The sequence below is a fragment of the Choloepus didactylus genome, chromosome X (genome assembly GCF_015220235.1).
Source record: "Choloepus didactylus isolate mChoDid1 chromosome X, mChoDid1.pri, whole genome shotgun sequence".
Classification (NCBI taxonomy): Eukaryota; Metazoa; Chordata; class Mammalia; order Pilosa; family Megalonychidae; genus Choloepus; species Choloepus didactylus.
In genome coordinates this window covers 45,442,071-45,465,590 of record NC_051334.1, presented here as the reverse complement: position 1 = coordinate 45,465,590, position 23,520 = coordinate 45,442,071, and the positions used below count along the sequence as shown (strand labels likewise).

Genomic DNA, 23,520 nt, shown 5'->3' with positions numbered 1-23,520 from the left:
CAAACTTCATAAGAGCAAGCCCCAAGGTTGAGAGCTTGGCCTTCTAATTTGGTAGCCCCCAATGCTTGTGAGAATATCATTAATTAACCAGATGGGGAAATTTAATATTTCCACATTTTCCCCCAGTCCCTCACGGGGTCTATGCCGGTTTGAATGTATTATGTCCCCCAAAACGCCATTATCTTTGATGTAATCTTGTGTGGGCAGACTAATCAGTGTTGATTAGATTGTAATTCTTTGAGTGTTTCCATGGAGATGCACCCCACCCAACTGTGGGTGATGACTCTGATTGGATAATTTCCATGGAGGTGTTACCTCACCCATTCAGTGTGGGTCTAAATTAAATCACTGGAGTCATATACATGAGCTGACAAACAGAAGGAACTCAGTGCAGCTGTGAGTGACATTTTGAAGATCAACTAAGAGTGGCATTTTGAAGAGGAGCTACAGCCAAGAGGGACACTGAAGAATGCACAGAAGCTGAGAGAGTGGCTGCAGATGAGAGACAGTTTCAAGATGGCTGTTGAAAGCAGACTCTTGCTCTGGAGAAGCTAAGAGAGGACAAACATCCCAAGAGCAACTAAGAGTGACATTTTTGAGGAACTGCAGCTTAGAGAGGAATGTTCTAGGAGAAAGCCATTTTTGAAACCAGAACTTGGAGCAGACACCATCCACATGCCCTCCCAGCTAACAGTGGTTTTTCTGGACACCATTGGCCATCCTCCAGTGAAGGTACCCAATTGTTGATGCATTACCTTGGACACTTTATGGCCTTAAGACTGTAGCTGTGTAACCAAATAAACCCCCTTTTATAAAAGCCAATCCATTTCTGGTGTTTTGCATTCCAGCAGCATTAGCAAACTAGAACAGGGGCCTTGCAAATACATCTTCATTCTCTGCCAGAATTGTTCTCAGATGTATTGGGGCTACACACTAACCTGCACAAGCCAACCAGACCTCACTCCCCAATCAATGCTCCATATAATTAGGTTGTTTGAATAAACTGGCCCTACAAGTCAAATTATATGTGTTACAAAAAAATATAGATCTTGCACCTAATAAACATCTCTTCCTTTGGTCCTACACAGAAGCTGAAGCTTCAAAAATGCTGACAATATCATCCCTTACCCTTCAGTCTGATTTACCTTAATCCCCTAACCAAGACCCATTCCATTTGTATCTCTAATTGAAGTCTGACCTCTTTTTTCAGACTCTTTAGCATTTGCTGTATGGGGTAATGCTGACATTCATAGCTGCCAGACTCTGGTTCTGAGTCTCAGGTGTCACACAGATACCCAAAGGTCCAGGAACTGACCAGGTTGTAAATAAACAGCTCAGCATCTCAGAGATTACATTATAGCTCAGGGATAGATGTTACTGCTGTAAGAGCTTACAGTCTAGGAACCTTTACAATAAGCCTTCCCCTGATAACCTATGCTCTCAGACTCAATCTTCAGAGTTTGCACATTATATGTAGTCCATATTAGTGAGGCATTATAATATTTTTCTTTTCATTTCTGGTTTATTTCATTCAACATACTGTCCTCAGTGTCCATTCACCTCACAGCTTCACTCCTGCTGTAGCAGTTCAATACTCCATTCACAGATTGCCATTCCATTCATCAGTCGATGTACCCTTAGGTCACCTCCATCCAATGCAAATTGTGAATACTGACACCATAAACCCCACTGTGCAAATATCGCTTCATGTCCCTCTTTTCAGTTCTTGCAAGTATATACCCAATAACCAAGTTGCAGGAGCATATGGCAACCCCATGCTTCACTTCCTGTGGAACCAGCACACTGCCCTCCAGATGGGCTGCATCATCCTACTTCCCCACAAATGGTGATTAGGTTAATCTCTTTCTCCACACTTTCTCCAGCACTTGTATCCCTCTGTTTGTTTTTCAGATGGTTTTATTCACACACCATACATTCCATCCTAAGTAAACAATCAATGGCTCCCTGTATAATCACATATACAGGGAGGAAGGTTAGGGGTAGGTAGGACAACAGGGGGAAAATATTTGTACATTTTATCACCATCATTGACCACTCTAGGTTTCACAAAGTTATACAGTCCCATCTTTATTCAGTGTACTTACATTATTGTGTTATTGTCCCTCAATATTGTGCTCCAAACCTCTCTCTCCTGACTTTTCCTATCTGTCTATAGTGCTCCCTTTAGTATTTCCTGTAGAGCAGGTATCTTGTTCACAAACTCTCTCAGTGTCTGTCTCCCTGAGAATATTTTAAACTCTCCCTCATTTTGAAGGACAGCTTTGCTGGATATAGAATTATTGGTTGGTAGTTCCTCTCCTTCAGTATCTTAAATATATCATGCCACTACCTTCTTGCTTCCATGGTTTCTACTGAGAAATCTGCACATAGTCTTATTGAGCTTCCCTTGTATGTGATGGATCTCTTTTCTCCTGCTGCTTTCAGAATTCTCTCTTTGACATTTGATGAATCTGATTATTAAGTGTCTTGGCATAGATCTATTTGGATCTATTCTATTTGGGGCATGCTGCACTTCTTGGATCTGTAATTTTATGTCTTTATAAGAGATGGGAAATTTTCAGTGACTGTATCCTCCATTATTTTTTTCTGCCCCTTTTCCCTTCTCTTCTCCTTCTGGGACATCTATGACATGTACATTCATGTGCTTCATGTTGTCGTTCAATTCCCTAAGACGCTGCTCATATTTTTCCATTCTTTTCCCTATCTGCTGTTTTGTGTGTAAGATTTCAGATGTCCTGCCCTCCAGTTCATGAATCTTTCCTTCTGCCTTTTAAAATCTGCTGTTGTTTGTCTCCTTTATTTTTTTAATCCCTTGTATTGTGCCTTTCATTCCCATAAGTTCTGCCAATTGTTTTTTCACACTTTTGATTTCTTCCTTATGTTCACCTAATGTCTTCTTTATATCCTTCCTCTGTTCTGTCATATCTTCCCTTAACTCATTGATTTGATTTTTAAATTGATTTAGCATATTTGTTTGAAGATCTTTAATTAGTTGTTTCAATTCCTGTATTTCAGTTTAGGTGTAAGTTTGTTCTTTTGACTGGGCCATATCTTCATTTTTCCTAAGACGACTTGAAATCTTTTGTTGTCTTGGCATCTGGTTTCCTTGATTTCCCCAGATTTTCCCAGAACAGACAAGCCTGGGTCTCAGGATGAACATGTAATCAATATTAAGTTTCTCTGAGGAGCAGGTTGTCAGACTTTCCTGTGAGGCCTCTGGACTCAGTTCTTTTCCTATCTTGCCCAGCAGGTGGTGCTTGTCAGCCTGCAGCTCCCCACCAAGGTAAAAAGGTGCAGTCCCTTTAATTCACAGTGGACCCAGTTCTGGCCAGGGGTAAAGGGTGTCAGAAGCCAAGCTTAAGCTGTTTCTGTTTTTTTTTTTTTTTTTTGCTTATTTCCCCCAGGCTCTGGTGTCTTCTCTGAGGGAGGGTTGTCACTTGAGCTGGGCCCTGCACCCCTTTTCTTAGGGAAGATATACCCCCTAGGGAGTTCTCTTCTACATTTGAATTCCTCCTTTTTCTCTCTGACTCTGTTAATTCAACCCTTGCTTGAGTCAGCCCCTGCAAATGAAAATGTCTGAGGCTTTCTCTAATGAGTTGCTTAGAATGAGAAAAAAATGGAAAAAAAAGAGCAAAAGTCCCTTTTCAGAGCCAGTCTGCAGCCCCTCAGTTTCACTGGTCAAATGGAATTTGTACCCCATTCTCTGTGTCCCATTTTTTGGGACACAGCCATTCTCCAGCACTCTGAGCTCAGTTATCTCCAAAAGCCTCTGTTTTTATTTAATTATGCACACACACACACACACACACACATTCTTCAGCCCTGCCTTCTCTCTGCCAGGAGGAACCACAGATTTCTCTTTGCTCAGGGACTATCTGTGCTTGTATGTTGTATTCAATAGTCCAAATTTGTTAAATTAAAACCACAATTGGAGCTTGGCTGAGCCATTCCTCCCTGCTCCAGACAGGGACTGCTTCTTTCTCCCACAGAGGTTTTGTAGCTCAGCATGCCATGCCAGGGGGGAGAAGTGCCACTCCTCAGTTTTTACTTACTTTATGCTGCAATCTCAGCTGTTACACCCATTCCTGACTGGTGTATGATGTGTGAGCAGTCATGGATGTCCCCCAACAATTGTTCCAGACTATTTACTAGTTGCTTCTGGCTATTTACTAGTTGTTCTATAGGACTAACTAAATTCCACACCTCTCTATGCTGCCATCTTGCCCCACCTCCCTCACATGCATTCTTAATAAATTTTCTACCCATTTTCTCAATCAGTGCTGTGCCCTTGAATTCTTACTCACTGCATGGCCAAGAACCTAGAAACTCAAATCCAGCAGCACTTCTACTCCTTTTACTTAAACCTATAATTTTCAGTTTACTTATTAAGTTTATTTTTCAGAGCCTTAAATCCTCCAGATTGTTCCTATGCCAAATAAGCCCTGAAACCCAGAGGTACCAGTCTTTCCAAGAATGACTACCAGCTTCATTCCTCTACTCCATAATGTTGATGCCCCTTTTCATCATGAGGACATTAGAATTGTTGTCATTTATAGAGCCCTCAAAATTGAGGCATGGTTGAGAACAAAAGGGAGGAATTGTAACCAAGAAATTAAGACATAACAAATGGTTATGATTACTGTATCATTATATATATATATATATTTCCTTTCTATATTGTAGAATAGGCAGAAGCTAATACCTGAAGTACAGAAACCCAAGTAGTCTCAGCCCTGTTTACAGTTACTCTTGGAATGGTTATTCTAACCTAGTCTCAGCCCTGTGTATACTTACTATTGTAATGGTGATTCTCGCATGTTCTCAGCCTTTTTTTTTTTTTTTTTTTTTTTTTTTTTTTTTAAATTATTCATTTTATTGAGATATATTCACATACCACGCAGTCATACAAAACAAATAGTACATTTGATTGTTCACAGTACCATTACGTAGTTGTACATTCATTACCAAAATCAGTCCCCGACACCCTCATTACCACACACACAAAAATAACCAGAATAATAATTAAAGTGAAAAGGAGCAACTACAGTAAAAAAGAACACTGGGCGCCCTTGTCTGTTTGTTTGTTTGTTTGTTTCCTTCCCCCACCTTTCCACTCATCCATCCACAAACTAGACAAATGGGAGTGTGATCCCTATGGCCCCCCCCAATCCCACTGTCCCCCCTCGTAAGCCACATTTTTATACAATTGTCTTCAAGATTCATGGATTCTGGGTTGTAGTTTGATAGTTTAAGGTATCCACCACCAGCTACCCCAATTCATTAGAACCTAAAAAGGGTTGTCTATATTGTGCGTAAGAGTGCCCACCAGAGTGACCTCTCGGCTCCTTTTGGAATCTCTCTGCCACTGAAGCTTATTTCATTTTAATAGGACCACTCTTAATCATCAAGACACAACTTTTTCTTAGCCCCAAAGTAGACATGGTGTGTGTGTGGGGGGTCAACTTCATTCTAATTTATTCAATCTATTATGCCTAGATTTTAATGTTTAAATCTAATTTAGACGTTTCATTTTGTTTAAGATTGCTTTTTAACAAAAACAGTGTCTGTAAATTTAGAGGAAAATTGATGTAAAGGTGTAATTGGAATGAAATGAGATGACTAGGTCAGTAATGTTCTCTTCAGTCAATGAACTCATTCTAGCCTAAAAAAGGAACATCTGGTCAAATCAAGGTTAGTAAAGTATTTGAGTTGTAGAAGAAAATATATCATTTGTCTTTTTTTTTTTTTTTTTTTTTTTTTTTTTTTTTGCAGTACAATGCATGACCTTTATTTCCTTTTCTGCCTCAAACTTGGCAAAACTTTTGACCAATTTTCCTACGAACATGAATTACTGCAACAATGATTACTTTAACAATGCAGATTTCTCAAAACAGTAACACAAAATTCTAATATATCTTAAGCATTATTTAAGTACATGGTTTGTTTATATTCAAGTCATTTTTAAGGGATCTACACAAACACCATCGAAATGCTTACTTATGAGGTATTTCCAAGGCTAAAAAGAAATGTAAATGTTTGTATAAATAGTCAGAAAAAGCCATGCATTGCATTTTCACTGGGACTTCTGTTTCTACAGCTGATTGTTTTATCAAGGTCTCTGCCTTTATACAGGAAAATGTGTAAATTTTAACTACAACTACCTTAGTGTTATAGCGTCCATGTTTTGTGAAAGAAAAGCCTTAAATAAAATTGCATAATCCCAACCAAATCTTTAAAATTAGCATTTGGAACACAGACAGAACATTCTTTTGTTGTTTCCTAAGTATTCACCCTTTGACCAGGATACTCAGGACCTTTCAACAACAATTGAGAAAATAAATGAGTCCATCTGCAGTGTAGGGTCAGATCTCAGTGAAATATCATAGTTATGACCAAGGAGCTTACAATGACCGTGGATCTCAACTTGGTTACTTGTACATATCCATTCATTCATTCTCAACAGGTAATATTTGTTTGTATCCCATCATAAGGAAGATCAGGTGGCTAGTATTCAACTCCTTTGCCATTTAAGTGTACTACAGTTCTAATCCTTGAGCTCCAGGATAACACTTTCTCTCAGTTTCCTCTGTTATCCAGGTAGCTATTGAGATTTTTTCTCTAAAGATCTTTTTTTTTTTTTTTTTTTTAATTTTGAAAAACTGGAGTCAATGTCTTTATTCTTTTAGTAACATATTCAGATATAACATCCAAGGCCAGCTGGAATAAGCTGTAGGTTTTCTTGTCTAGCTAATGTCCCCTCAGAATCAGACAAATTAGGCAGAGTGGATTGTTGAAATTATTTAAAAAGATAAACAGTCATAAAATGAAAATAAACTACAGAACTAGGGAACTTGAGTACTAAATCTCCTAGGAAACATTTATAGCAGATGGTAAAGTATGCAGTCTTATTATAAATGAACCTCAAAGATATTCAGAGCAGCTTTACAATTTCTTACTACAATAACAAATGGCAGCCAACCTTTGCAGTGACCACAAAGTACTTTACCACCCTTTGCACCATCTTAAATTAAGCCTGTTTCTGCTTACACAAAAAAATTGGTCTACGGTAAAGCACTGCTTAGAATATGCAAGCACATTAATCTAGATGCCGAAGAGAAGCCTGCTTTGGAAAAATTCATAAAACTTTCCTTCTGAATTATTCTCTGGCTGCTTTTTGGGTAATATTACCAAATTATCTTAATGTATTTTTTTTTTTTTTTTTTTTTTTGTACTTTCGATTGTTTACAGTACCATTACATAGTTGTACATTCATCACCTAAATCAATCCCTGACACCTTCATTAGCACACACACAAAAATAACAAGAATAATAATTAGAGTGAAAAAGAGCAATTGAAGTAAAAAAGAACACTGGGTACCTTTGTCTGTTTGTTTCCTTCCCCTACTTTTCTACACATCCATCCATAAACTAGACAAAGTGGTGTTTGGTCCTTATGGCTTTCCCAATCCCATTGTCACCCCTCATAAGCTACATTTTTATACAACTGTCTTTGAGATTCATGGGTTCTGGGTTGTAGTTTGATAGTTTTTTTATTAAGATTTATTCACATGCCTTACAATCATCCAAAGTATACAATCCATTGATCACATTACCATAATATAGTTGCTCATTCATCACCCCAGTCCATTTATTTTAGACATTTTCTTTGTGCCAGAAAAAGTCAAAGCAAGAATAAAAAAACAAGAGTAAAAATAGAACACCCAAATTGCCCCCCCATTCTTCTTTTAGTTTTTTTGTTTGTTTGTTTTTGTTTTTGTTTTTGCCCCCATTTTTCTACTCATCCATCCATACACAGCACAAAGCGAAGTGTGATTCACATGGCTTTACCAATCACATTGTCACCCCTCATAAACTACATTGTTATACAATCATCTTCAAGATTCAAGGGTTCTGGGTTGTAGTTTGATAGTTTCAGGTATTTACTGCTAGCTATTCCAGTTCATTACAACCTAAATGAGTTGTCTATATTGTGCATAAGAGTGCCCACCTGAGTGACCTCTTGGCTCCTTTTGGAATCTCTCTGCCACTGAAGCTTATTTCATTTCCTTTCACATCTTCCTTTTGGTCAAGAAGATGTTCTCCATCCCATGATGCCTGGTCTAGATTCCTCCCTGGGAGTCATATTCCATGCTGCCAGGGAGATTCACTCCCCTGGGTGTCAGATCCCACATAGTGGGGAGGGCAGTGATTTCACCTGCCAAGTTGGCTTAGCTAGAGAGAGAAGGCCACATCTGAGCAACAAAGAGGCATTTGGGAGGAGGCTCTTAGGCACAATTATAAGCAGGCCTAGCCTCTCCTTTGCAGCCACAGTCTTGCCAAGGGCTGAATACTCTTCCTAGACCTTTACCCTTCTCTTCCCCTTCTGGAACACCAATGAGTCTTATATTTGGACGTTTTATATTATCTGTCATATCCCTGAGGTCCATTTTGATTTTTTCAATTTTTTCCCCCATTTTATTTTTTGTTCTTTCACTCTCCTTTCTGTCCTCTTTGAGGTCACTGATTCACTGTTCAGCTTCCTCTAGTCTAGTACCATGAGTATCCAGAATCTTTTTAGTTTGGCCAACAGTTTCTTTTATTCCCATAACATCATCTATTTTTTTATTTTCTCTTGCAGTTTCTTCTTTATGCTCTTCTAGGGTCTTCTTCATGTCCTTTATATCCTGCACCATGCTCTCATTGTTATTCTTTAGTTCTTTGATTAATTGCTCCAAGTACTGTGTGCCAGTTTGAACGTATTACGTCCCCCAGAAAAAACCATGTTCTTTAATGCAATTTTGTGGGACAGACATATTAGTGGGGATTAAGTTGGAATGTTTGGATTAGGTTGTTTGCATGGAAATGTACCCCACCCAACTGTGGGTGATGAGTCTAATTGGATAATTTCCATGGAGGTGTTACCTCACCCACTCAGGATGGGTCTAAATTAAATCACTGGAGCTGTATAAATGAGGTGACTAACAGAAGGAACTCAGTGCAGCTGTGAGTGACATTTTGAAGAGCAACTGAGAGTGATATATTGAAGAGGAGCTACAGCCAAAATGGACACTTTGAAGAATGTACAGAAACAGAGAGGAGTTGCAGATGAGACAGTTTCAAGACGGCCATTGAGAGAAGCTAAGAGAGGACAAATGCCCCAAGAGCAACTGAGAGTGATATTTTTGAGGAACTGCAGCCTAGAGAGGAACATCCTGGGAGAAAGTCATTTTGATACCAGAACTTGGAGCAGAAATGGCCACATGCCTTCCCAGCTAACAGAGGTTTTCCAGACACCATTGACCATCTTCCAGTGAAGGTACCCGATTGTTGACGTGTTACCTTGGACACTTTATGGCCTTAAGACTGTAACTGTGTAACCAAATAAGCCCCCTTTTATAAAAGCCAATCCATTTCTGGTGTTTTGCATTCTGGCAGCATTAGCAAACTAGAACATACTGTGTCTCCTCTAATCTTTTGATTTGGGTGTTTGGGTTTGTGTTACCCATATCCTCTGGTTTCTTCATATGCTTTAAAAATTTCTGTTGTTTTTTGTCTCTTGGCATTTGCTTAACTTGGTAGGGTTCTTTTAGGATATGTAGACTTATTCAAACACTTATCTCTAATTTGTCAGATCTATGGCTTGGTGGCATACACTTTCTCTAACTAACCAGCAGGTGGTGACTGCGAGCCACCTATTCCCCTCACACAAGTTCTCCCCAGCTTTGTCTTTGTGGTGAGTGAGGGTCTGAATGTTGTAGGGGTCCAATTGGTGCACCAAGTTTGCATTTGTAGTTGGTGCTGCCCACCTGGAATGTGGGGCATGTTCCTGAGGGGTTAGGGAGGGAGGGTGGCTTTAATAATCAAACCTCCCTGGTGTTCCAAGAGATTTAAAGCTGTTGCAAGAGTCTAAACCTTCAGTTCAGTCTCATCACAGTTTGTCTCTGCCACTGACCCACAAGACCCTGGTATTGGTGCATTGTCCCTGGGACTTGTGAGTGGGTCCCTCTTCCAAGCCATGCCCTCCTAGGGCCTCTGCTGAGGGAAGACTGTGCTATGTGACAAGTGAGCACCATCCCCCAAGGGAAGTTCTGGGATGCAGGCTGTATGGGGCGTGTTAATTTCCCCCTTTTCACTCACTTCTGCCTTCCTAGCTCTGGGACAATTAGCTGCAGGTGTGCAAAATGCTATCATCCACACCAGATATTTTGGCATGTGCATGTGTTGCTGGAAACACTTCCCATCCCTCTGGGTTATTTTTTGCAGCTCTGGGCTGCAGTGCCAGTGCTGGGAAGAAGGCTTCCCAGCCCTCTGGGAAGATGGCTGTATGGGGCATGATTATTTTGCCCTTTTTCGCAGACCTCTGCCTTCCTAGCTCTGAGTCAATTAGCTGTGGGTGTGTGAAAGGCTATCATCCATGACAGATATTGAGGCATGCCCACAGGTTGTGGGGACTCAGTTACCACTGCGCTTCACTGTGCAGTTCTCACTGCTGTATCTGCAGCCGCTTTTGGGTCTTTAAAACCAGTCCAACTCCACATGCCAACCCCCAGTTTCCCCAGACTGCAGCATGACTGCCGGGTATCCATCAGGCTCACTCACTCATTTCAGAACACAGACTTCTGGTTTCATGAAGTGCACAGTCCCTGTGGATTTATCAGACCTTGTCCAGCTGGTGCATAGCTGGAACTGGTGTTCTGGGTTACTTTCTATCTTTCATCTAGTATTTTTCATGGAGATGGTTTTTTTGCCCTGTCTCTCCCAACTGCCATATTCCCTCAGCCTTTTTTATACTTTTGTAATGATTATTCTAGCTAAGTCTCATCCTTGTTTATACTTACTATTATAATGATCATTCTAGCCTGGTCTCAGCCTTGTGTCTACTGTAATAGTAACAACTCCACCCCCCCCCCCCGGTTTGAATCTATTAAAAACCCTGAATTCCTAAGACTTGGGGGACAGATTTTTGAGCTGATAGGCCATCTGATCTCCTGCTTTGCAGGTAACATTAAACTCTTTCTCTCTTCGAAACCCTGGTGTCATAGATTGACTGTCATGCACATCAGGCATAGAACCTTCGCTTTTGTTCAGTATCACTATAACCATTGGATACTGCTGCTTAAATGCTTAGAGAAGCAAGGTTCTGGGTGACAGTGTATTTGATACCTTAACAGAGTTTTGCGGAGTTTAAATGTATAATGATGTTGGCTGGTTGTTCCTAAATATGCTGGATACTGTTAAAGAAAGGTATGAGCTCAGGGATTCAAATTCCCAGCTCAAGTGCTGCATGAAGAACATGTGTACCCTGAAAGGAAAATTTATATCTCATAAGCACAGTCCTTAGGTTTTTGTAAACCAGACCCAGAGTCTCATTGGGTAAGTGGCTGAGTTACAATGTAAATTGAATTCCCAACTTTGTAGGATGTCTGCTGCAAGTGAAGGCATTGATGGGGGAGGAATGGGATCCTGAAAATTGGAATGGGGACATATTGGCTAATAATGATGGTGGGGGCATTGAAACCCTAGATTCTGCTGAGTCTTCTTTACCAGATAAACCTGCAATGATCTCCCCTGAGGAATCAGCCTTGCTACCTCCACTTGAAGAGATTAACCTGCTGTGCCTGATAAACCAGTAACTGCTTCCCCTGAGGAAACAGCTCTCACATCTCCACCTGAAGAGATTAACCCTGTTTCACCAGATGAAACTGTAATGGAGTTCCCTGAAGTGGTTGACTTGCAAGACACTGCTAATTCCTTTCATGACCTGTCCCCATCACCCTTCTTTTCTTCCAGACCTACAAATATAATGAAAGTGAGGTACAAAGTGTGACCCATGAGGAGGTGTGCTACACCCCAAAAGAACTGCATGATTTTTATAATTTATATGGAAAGAAATCAGGGGAATGTGTATGGAAATGGATATTAAGGGTGTGGGATAATGATGGAAGGAACATAAAGCTGGATCAGGCTGAATTGATTGATATGGGCCCACTAAAATGATTCTGCATTCAATGTTGTACCTAGAGGAGTTAGAAAGAGACTTAGAGTTTGTTTGGGTTGTTGGCTAAATCATAGACAAAAATATGGCCTACCTTACCTGAAGTTGAAATGCCAGAACTGTCATGTTATAAAGTAGATGAGGGGATCCACAGGCTTAAAGAGATTGGAATGTTGGAGTGGATTTATCATGTAAGACTTGCTAATCCACCACAGGAATGTCCAGAGGACACACCTTTCACCAGGATTTTTGAGGAATAAGTTTGTGAGAGCAGCTCCATCATCCATGAAGATCCCTCTGGTTGCTCCTCTCTGTTGGTCAGATATTACTGTGGAAACTGCTGCCACTGAACTTGGATCCTTGAACACAATGGGGATGATTGGATCCCAGGTTGGAAGGAGCCTAGTAGCAGCACTTAATCACCAAAGACAAGGTGGGCATGGCTAACGTAATGGACAGCAGAGTCAAAGCAGTAAACAGAATAGTCTGACTTGCAGAGACCTATGACCTTGGCTAGTTGATCATGAGGTATCTCAAACTGAAATAGATGGGCATTCTACTTCATTCTTACTTGATATGTATAAGCAGAAGAGTTCTAGATCAAATAAACAAAAGTCTAACTTGAGTAGCAAAAAAAGAGAGTCATGGACTATCCATCAATTTCCAGACTTGGGACAGTTTACAGACCCAGAACCCCTTGAATGAAGGGAAGCCTGGGGCCCCTTGGGGAAGGACCCTTCTATATTGACAAAAATTTATTCTGTTAATCTTCCTCCCAGCTTTCCTCAAAAGGAGCTATATTCTTTCAGCAGGGTGACTGTGGATGGTAGATTGAATTGTGTACCCCAGTACGGACATGTTCTTGGTCTTAATCTGCATTCTGGCGGGTGTGAACCCATTGTAAATAAGATCTCTTCAAGGTGTTACTTCAGATAAAGAGTGGCCTAAATGAATCAGATTCGGCTTTAATCTGGATTGCTTGAGTCCTTTATAAACAAAGTGAAAGTCAGAGAGAAGCCACCAGGGAAGCCAGAAGCTGGATCAGTGCAACCCAGAGGACAAAGAAGACACTGCCATATGCATTGCTATGTGACAGAAAAGCCAAGGACCAAGGATCACAGGCAGCCAGCCCCAGAATGCCACCATCTGCAGGAAGAAAGCATCACCTTGCTGATGTGTTGATTCTGGATTTCTCCCAGCCTCAAAACCATGAGCCAATAAATTCCCATTGATTAAGCCAAGTCATTTTATGGTATTTTTTTTCTAGCAGCTAGGAAACTAAAATATAGTGCAATGGGGAAAAAGAAATGGTCAGACACTTCAGGGATTATTAGACAATGGCTTGGAACTGATATCCAGGAGACCCAAAATGTCACTGAGGTCTACCAGTCAGAGTAGGGGGTTTATGAAAGTCAGGTGATCAATGGAGTTTTAACTCAGACCCATCTCACTGTGGGTCCAGTGGGTCCCTGAACCCATTCTGTGGTTATTTCCCCAGATCTGGAATGCATATTTGGAGTAGACATACTCTGCCACTGGCAGAATCCTCACATTGGTTCCCTGACTCATGGACTGAGGGCTCTTATGGTAGGAAAGGCCAAGTGGAAGCCACTAGAACTGCCTTTACCTATCAAAATAGTAAGTCAAAAGCAATACTGCATTCTGGAGGGATTTCAGAGATTAATGCCACCATTAAGAACTTGAGGATGCAGGAGTAGTGATTCCCACCACATCCTGATTCAACTCTCCTATTTGGTCTGTGCAGAAAACAGATGAATCTTGGGGGATGACTGTGAATTATTGTAAACTTAACCAGGTGGTGACTCCAATTGCAGCTGCTGTTTCAGATGTGTCATCATTGTTTGAGTAAATAAATGCATCCCCTGGTACCTGGGCTGTTAGTAAAGACCACCAGAAACATGGCCAGCAATATATCTTCACTGTCTTACTTCAGGGATAGATCAACTCTCCAGCCCTATGTCATAATCTCTTCTGCAAGGACCTCGATCTCCTTTCCCTTCCACAAGATAGCACACTGGCCCATTATATTGGTGACATTATGCTGACTGAACCTAGTGAGCAAGAAGTGACAACTACTTTAGACTTATTGGTAAAGCATTTGTGTGTCAGAAAGTGGGAGATAAATCCAAAAAAATTCGGGGGCCTTCCACCTCAGTGAAATTTGTAGATACACAGAGGTAAGGGACATGTTAAGATATCCCTTCTAACGTGAAGGATAAGCTGTTGTATCTGGCCTCACCTACAACCACAAAAGAGGCACCATTCCTAGTTGACCTCTTTGGATTTTGGAGACAACATATTCTTCATTTGAGTGTGCTACTCTGGCCCATTTACCAAGTAACCAAAAAAACTGCTAGTTTTGAATGAAGACCAGAAAAAGAGGAGGTCCGGCAACATGTTCAGGCTGCTGTGCAAGCTGCTCTACCACTGAATCATGTGATCCAACAGATCCAATGGTGCTGGAAGTTTCAGTGGCAAATAGAGATGCTATTTGGGGCCCTTTGAGGCCCCCATAGGAGAACCACAGTGCAGAACTTTATGATTTTGGAGCAAAACCTTGCCATCCTCTGCAGATAACTACTTTTGAGAAACAGATTGTGGCCTGCTACTGGGCCCGATACATAGAGACCAATTGCATAACCATGGGCCACCAAATTACCATGAGACCTGAGTTGCCCTTCATGACCTGGATGTTGTCTGACCCACTAAGCCATAAAGTTGGGTGTGCACAGCAGCACTCCATCATCAAATGGAAGTGGTATATACAAGCGCTCAAGCAGGCCCTGAAGTCACAAGAAAATTACACAACGAAATGTCTCAAATGCCTATGGTCCCCACTCCTGCCACCTTACCTTCTCTTTCCCAGCCCACAGCTATGGCATCTTTGGGAGTTCCTTACAATCAGTTGACTGAGGAAGAGAAAACTTGGGCCTGGTTTACAGATGGTTCTATACAATATGCAGGCACCACCCAAAAGTGGACAGCTGCAGCACTGCAGCCCCTTTCTGGGATGCCCCTGAAGGACAGTGGTGAGGGGAAATCCCCCCAGTGGGCAGAGCTTCCAGCAGTGCACCTGGTTGTTCACTTTGCTTGGAAGGAGAACTGGTCAGAGGTGCGTCTGTATACTGATTCATGGGCTGTTGCTAATGGTTTGGCTGGATGGTCAGGGTCTTGGAAGGAACATGATTGGAAAACTGATGTAAAAGAAGTCTGGGGAAGAGGTATGTGGATAGACCTTTCTGAGTGGGCAAAAAACATGAAGATATTTGTGTCCCATGACACATATATCCCAGAAGGTGACTTCAGCAGAGGAAGATTTTAATCAAGTGGATAAAATGACCCATTTTGTGGATACCAATCAGCCTCTTTCCCCAGCCACTCCTGTCATTGCCCAATGGGCTCAAGAACAAAGTGGTCATGGTGGTAGGGATGGAGGTTATGCATGGGCTCAGCAACATGGACTTCCACTCACCAAGGCTGACCTGGCCACAGCCACTGCTGAGTGCCCAATATGCCAGGAGCAGAGACCCACACTCTGTCCTGATATGGCACCATTCCCCAAGGTGATCAGCCTGCTACCTGGTGGCAGGTTGATTTCATTGGACCACTTCCATCATGGAAGGGGCAGCGATTTTTTCTTACTGGAATAGATACATACTACAGATATGGGTTTGCTTTCCCTGCACAAAATGCTTCTGCCAAAACTACCATCTGTGGACTTACAGAATGCCTTATCTACCATCATGGTATTCCACACAGCATTGCTTCCAACCAAGGAACCCACTTCACAGCAAATGAAGTGAGGGAATGGGCACATGTTCATGGAATTCTCTTCTCTTACCATGTTCCCCATCATCCAGAGGCAGCTGGTTGATAGAATGGTGGAATTGCCTGTTGAGAACTCAATTATGGTGCCAACTAGGTGGCAATACCTTTCAGGGCTGGGGCAGCGTTCTCCAGGAGGTTTGTATGCTCTGAATCAGTGTCCACTCTATGGTGCTGTTTCTCCCATAGCCAGGATTCATGGGTAAAGGAATCAAAGGGTGGAAACAGGAGTGGCACCACTCACCATCACTCCTATGATCCACTAGCAAAATTTTTCCTTTCTGTCTCTGCAAGCATAAGCTGTGCTGGTCTACAAGTCTTTGTTCCAAAAGGAGGGGTGCTTCCACCAGGAAACATAACAATAATTCCATCGAACTGGAAGTTAACTCTGCCACCTGGCCACTTTGGACTCCTCATGTCTCTGAATCAACAAACAAACAAGTGAATTACTGTACTGGCTGGGGTGGTTGATCCTGATTATCAAGGGGAAATAGGACTGCTGTTATGCAATGGAGATAAAGAAGTGTTTTCCCGGAACACAAGACATCCCTTATGGCGTCCTTTAGTACTACCATGCCTTGTGATTAAAGTCTATGGAAAACTGCAACAACCCAATCTAGACAGGACTACTTATGCCCCAGACCTTTCAGAAATGAAGGTCTGGGTCACCCCACAAGGCAAAGAACCATGACCAGCCAAGGTGCTTGTTGAGGGTCAAGGGAGTATGGAATGGGTAGTGGAAGAAGGTAATTATAAATATGAGATATGTTCACATGATCTGTTGCAGAAACACTGACTGTAATGGTTATGAGTATTTCTTCCTTGTTTGGTTATGCATATATTTTTATATACAAAAAAAGCAAATATCTTTGTTTTCTTCCCTGTCTTATCCCTTGTCATACAACATAAGTTGTACTAACTATGCCATAGTATTTAAGTCACAGGATATCAAATTCAAGAGTGACTATTACCCAAGGGCTTGCATTCTCTTCTTGGAAAAAGGTTAATGTGTTTCCAGTTGTACACAGGACAACTGAATTATGTTAAGTGAAAGTATGACCATTATTGTTTTTATTTAGAGATTGTGCTGGTTTGTGTATATTATGTTCCCCAGAAAAAGACATATTCTTTAATGCAATCTTGTGGGGGCAGAGGTATTAGTGTTGATTAGTTTGGAATCCTTTGATTGAGTGTTTCCATGGAGATATGAATCAACTGTGAGTGAAACATTTGATCAGATAATTTCCATAGAGGTGTTACCCCCCCCGCCATTGAGGGTGGGTGTTAATTGGATCACTGGAGTCCTTTAAAGGAGCTCACAGACAGAAGGACCTTAGAGTAGCTAAGAGTAATATTTTGGAGAGCAACTGAGAGTGACATTTTGAAGAGGAGCTGTGGCTAAGAGAGGATAAAATGCCCCAAGGTCAACATTTTGGAGAATGCCGTTTTGAAATGCAACCTGGGAGCAAGCAGAAGCCAGCCACGTGCCTTCCCAGCTAACACAGGTTTTCTGGATGCCAATGGCCTTTCTCCAGTGAAACTACCCTATTGTTGATGCCTTACCTTGGACACTTTATGGCCTTAAGACTGTAACTTTGTAACCAAATAAACCCCTTTTTATAAAAGCCAGTCCATTTCTGGTATTTTGCATAACGGCAGCATTAGCAAACTGGAACAGAGATTAGGTACAGTTTAAGGAGATGTGTATGGGTGCCAAGTTGACAAGGGATGGACTGTGATAGTTAAGTTCATGTGTCAAATTAGCTAGGTTATGGTGTCCATGGTGTCCAGTTGTTTGATCAAGCAAGCACTATCCTGATTGTTACCGTGTGAATATATCATGGATTTAAATCATTAGTCAGTTGATTGCAACTATGGCTGGTGTTTTAGTTTGCTAATTCTGCAGAATGCAAAACACCAGAGATGGATAGGCTTTTATAAAACGGGGGTTTATTTCGCTACACAGTTACAGTCTTAAGGCCACAAAGCGTCCAAGGTAACACCTCAGCAATCGGGTACCTTCACTGGAGGATGGCCAATGGCGTCCGGAAAACCTCTGTTAGCTGGGAAGGCAGCCGGCATCTGCTCCAAAGCTCCGGCCTCAAAACGGCTTTCTCCCAGGACGTTCCTCTCTAGCAAGCTTGCTCCTCTTCAAAACATCACTCCCAGCTGCACTCACTTCCCTCTCTTTGAGTCAGCTCATTTATATAGCTTCACTGATCAAGGCCCACCCTGAATGGGCGGGGCCATGCCTCCATGGGAACATCTCATCAGAATCATTACCCACAGCTGGGTGGGGCACATTCCAAGCAAATCCAACCAGCACCAAAAATGTCTGTCCCACAAGACCACAAAGATAATGGCATCTGGGGGACACAATACATTCAAACCGGCACATTCCACCCCCTGGACCCCAAAATGACATTATCTTTCCAAATACAAAATACATTCATTCCATCACAATATCACAAAAACTTAAATCATTTCAGTAACAAAAATTAAGTACAAGATCCCATCAAAATCAATTATAGGCATGGCCAGTCCTAAGGCATCATTTTTCCTTTAGCTGTGGATCTGTGAACTTAGAACAAGTCATGTGCTCCCAATATACAAAGGACAGACATTCATAGGATGAACATTTCCATTGCCATAAGGAGAAATAGTAAGGAAAACAGGGTTAACAGGACCAAAACAGTTCCTAAAACCCGCAGGACAAACTCCATTAGATTTCAAAGTCTGAGAGTCATTTACAGAACAATGTTGCATCCTTGGGGCTTGAGAGAGCGGGAGTCTAACGCTTCCTAAGTGCCTTTGTGGCAGCCCTTTTCTCTCCAAATGCTTGGGTGAGTGCTCCAACATATCCACACATTGGAGAGACCACCTTCTCGGCCCCACCCTCCTCGAACATCGGGGCAGCTCCCGGATTCCCTTCCATCTCCGGGGCACACGCTCAACCCCTTCAGAACAGTGTGGTGGCAGCCAGGCTCTCCCCAATTCCCTGGGAATGTTCTCCACCCTCTTTGGGACCTCAGATGGCAAAACTCTTCCAGAGCATCGAGGCGGAAAGCCCGCCCTCGACCTCCAGGGCAAACTCACCCTTTCCATGCCTGTGGGCTGCTCCGCTCTCCCAGCCCGAGACCTCTTGACTCCAGACCTCAACCTCCATGGCTCTGTCTTTGAAGAATTTTTTCCTTTAATTTTTTCCTTGTTTGTCTCCTCCAGTCAAGACCGGCAATGGCTCTGTCTATAAAGATCTCGCAAAAATTCTGTTGGCTTTGCATGAAGCACGCAGGGGTCAAAGCCATCAGACAACAGGACTTTCCACAAATCCTTTCTGCTTAACTCCTTTTCCAATCTTGGCTTGTACTGAAATGGCGGCTGGGTTCCATGTTTGGTTACATCCTCACATTGGGCTGTAGCTTCAGGGATTCCACCCCCTGGAAGCTCGTAATTTTCCAAGCGATCAACTTCTGGTTTCTTTGAACCCAAGAGTTCAGTTCTAAGTTTATCTCTCTCTGCTCGCATTTTGCTATAAGCTGCAAGGAGAAGCCAGGATACATCCTCCACACGTAGTCTGGAGATCTCCTCAGCTAAGTATTCCAGGTTGTTGCTTCCAGATTCTTCCTTCCATCTGACACCAGGACTCAATTTTGCCAAATTCTCTGCCACTTTAAAACAAGGATCGCCTTTCTTCCAGTTCACAACAACACACTGATCATCTCTGTTCAAGGCCTCATCAGAAGTATCTTTAGAGTCCATATTTCCACAAACAGTCTCTTTAAAGCAGTTTTGGCCTTTTCTATCAAGCTCCTCACAATTCTTCCAGAATCTTCCCCTTATCCATTTGAAAAGCCGTTCCAACATGTTTGGTATTTGCAGACTCAGCAGCAAAAGCATCCCACTTCTCTGGTACCAAAATCTGTTCTAGTTTGTCCTAGTGCTGTGGAATGCAAAACACCAGAGATGGATAGGCTTTATAAAACGGGGGTTTATTTCGCTACACAGTTACAGTCTTAAGGCCACAAAGCGTCCAAGGTAACACCTCAGCAATCGGGTACCTTCACTGGAGGATGGCCAATGGCGTCCGGAAAACCTCTGTTAGCTGGGAAGGCAGCCGGCATCTGCTCCAAAGCTCCGGCCTCAAAACGGCTTTCTCCCAGGACGTTCCTCTCTAGCAAGCTTGCTCCTCTTCAAAACATCACTCCCAGCTGCACTCACTTCCCTCTCTTTGAGTCAGCTCATTTATATAGCTCCACTGATCAAGGCCCACCCTGAATGGGCGGGGCCGTGCCTCCATGGGAACATCTCATCAGAATCATCTCCCACAGCTGGGTGGGGCACATTCCAAGCAAATCCAACCAGCACCAAAAATGTCTGTCCCACAAGACCACAAAGATAATGGCATCTGGGGGACACAATACATTCAAACCGGCACAGCTGGCTACATCTATAATCAACAAAGGAGATTGCCTTCAGCAATGTGAGAAGTCTCATCCAGTCAGTTGAAGGCCTTAAAAGGAAAATAGATGATTTCAGCAGTCAGAAAGAAAAGTTTCTGTTTCTACTTCAGCCAGCCAGCCTTTTTTGGAGAATTCATTGAAACCTTCATTGGAGTTCCCAGCTTGCAACCTGCCCCACAGAATTTGGACTTGCCAATCCCCATGGTCTTGTGAGCCATTCCTATTATAAGTCTCATAACATTTACATACAGATATGCATTTTATACAGGTATGTATTTATATATTTTTATATAGATCTCCTGTTGGTTCTGTTTCCCTGGAGAACCCTGACTAATACAAGTGTAATCTTAGAGTGTAGAACACTTTTCCAAGATGATGTAGAAGCCAAAATTCATAAAAGAAAATTTTAATAAATTAAAAATAAATGATCTCTGCATGGCAAAACCACTCTCAGCAAGGTCTAAAGACAAAGGAAAACTTGGGGAAAATATTTGAAACTCTTATCACAGAAAAATGCCTTATTTCCTTAATAGAGTTCTTAAAAATTACTAAGATCCTTAAAAAGTTAAATACAGAATTACCATTTGACTCAGCAATCCCACTTCTAGGTATACACCCAAAGAGAATGAAAACAAGGTCACAAACAGATACTTGTACATCAATGTTTATAGCAGCTTTATTCACAATAGGCAAAAGCTGAAAACAGCCCATGCGTACATCAACAAATGAATGTATAAACAAAATGTGGTACACACAAACAATGGAATATTATTTGGACATAAGAGAAACCGAAATTATGAGATGCTATAACACAGAAGAATCTTGAAAACATTATGCTCAGTGAAATAAGCAGGACACATAAGGACAAAAATTGTATGATATCAAATAGAAAATTTGCAAAGATAGGAAGCAGATTAGGAGCAGGGCATGGGTGGAGGGGTGAGAGGGAGGGTTTGTTTGTAAATCTTTAAAAAAGTAAAAAAAAAAAAAGAGAGAGAGAGGACCATAGAATCTTAGCCCTAGAAAGGAGATTAGATATTGACCAGCAGAGTCCCCTCATTTTATAAGGAATTGGGGAACATCAATAACAAAATTCAACAAGATAAAAGAGTAATAACATAAAAAAAAGTTGAGATAAACAGCCAGTTCATAGGAAGAAGAAAAATACACATGGCTCTTAAAGGAATGAAGTAAGATAAAACTTATTCATAATATCAGACATGCAAATTAAAAATAAATTAAGATACCATTTTTCTCTGGTCGGAAAGGCAAAGATACATAAGTGTGATAATAAACTGCACTGTTGAGTCTGTGGGAAAACAGGAAATTTCATACATTGTTGATAGGCTTTGACAACATCCATAGGAATTAACTGGCAATGTTTATCAAAATTTTAAACTATGAAATTATATCTACTATTTCTATTTCTAAAAATATCCTATGGCTATATTTACACTTGTATAAACTGATATATGTACATAAACTTAGCTATAAGTTTATATATTGCAGTATTATTTGTAATAGCAAAATTCAGGCAACAACCTAAATTTCCATCAATAAGGGGCAGATTAAGTGAAGTAGGATAATTCCAGTCAATGGGATACTATGCAGTTGTGAAAAAGAACAAGGATGTTTTTTCCACTGAGTATGATTTCTAACATAAATTAGTAAACAAAAAAAGCAAAATAGAGAACTGTGGAGTGAGTTGCTACACAGTACTCCATGTGAACACAGGCTCATTGCACAATAGAAGCTGTCAGCAAATGACTGCTTTATTACTTACACAAAACAAAAGGTCCAAAAAAGCAGGGGAAGAGATTCCATCATGGCCAGTCTCCCAGGAAGGCCAAACTGCTCAGGCCGGTGTCGGTGGATGGCAGCTCCACATGCCTCGCTTTGCGCTGGATACAAGAGCCAAGTTTGTGATGCCTGAAGGGAGTATTTATCCACCCCCAGGTGTGTGGACCTTGCCACTGAGAGGTTTCTGTCCTGAAAAGCATCTGGGGTGGCTTATTCCCGGTTTCCGGGTTTAATGTCTGGTCAGTCCTCTTCATCAGACCTAGCATTTCACCCCAGGTTGTGGAATGGAAACAGATTGAATTGCACAATAAAAGAGGAAGTGAGGGGTAGATGAGTGCTGGCAAATAGCCACTGAGCATGTGTCTCTGACTTCCCCAGCAGTCCACCCCTCAGCCCCTTGACCAGGTCTAGCCTACATCTCCACGTTAGCTTCAATAACATAAGGCTACCTCCCACCTCAGACACAAAGGCGGAAATGGATCCGGCCTACTGGCCCATGGCTAATCTTCTTGTACACTTTGCAGCCAATGGGCTTGCCGTTGGATTTTACTCACCTCCTGTTCCACCTCCCCCAATATATTAACCTGTATATAGCAGGAGGTGTTAACAATAGCACATGCACCTCTTTTGTTGGACAAAGAGGAAGTATAAGGCAATGCAATTATCAAACACTATTTTGGCTAGAGAGTAAAATGATTTTTGCTGAGCCTGAAGGACTCATGCTGCGAACTCAGCAATGTCAGCTAAGGGGGCTGAGAGATTGTGTATCATGTGTTCATCGGTGCTTACTCCTAGCCAGAGCAATACGGATCTTCTGAAAGAAGCGAATCCAGAATCATGGACCCCCACAGGCAAATCATGCTTTGTTCAAGATAATAAATTGGAAAGATGACTAAACCATTTGCCAGTTTCATTACATTGGGAGTTGTTGCATCTCAACAGGTTGTTCAGGGATGCAGAGAAGGAGTTATCTTTGTCACAGGGCATAACCAAAGGACTTCCTGGTGTTAGACTAAATGTGGGGCAGGGAAAATCAGCTCGAGTGTCAGTCTGGATTCAGCAAAGAAGGAAGAGGGAGTGAGGGTTTGAATGGCAGATCCAGCAGTTGGTCAGGTTCTCTGCCACCAGAATGGCCAAGGTCAGCAGGATGAAAGTGTTTTCCTTCCATGTTGCTGCCAGGTCAAATCTGTAGACAACAGGAGTGGGGAGCAGTAACTAGTCCTAATGGGGTAGCTGTGCAATCACATCCCATGGGATATGCTTTCCTTGGCCTATTTGCAGTAACTTGTCTTTTCCCTCTAAGGCCACTCAGTTTGTCTGCCCCTTGCTTTGATCTAGAACCTCACCTCTTTCCCATTGATGTGAGTGTCTTAGCCATATCTTCCAGCCCCCTTCCAC

At 41.9% G+C, this 23,520-nt stretch overlaps 1 pseudogene; it reads left to right on the top strand.

Moving 5' to 3' along the window:
* Positions 1-11,465: 11,465 nt before the first annotated feature.
* On the top strand, positions 11,466-16,658 carry LOC119522101 (annotated as a pseudogene).
* Positions 16,659-23,520: the final 6,862 nt, after the last annotated feature.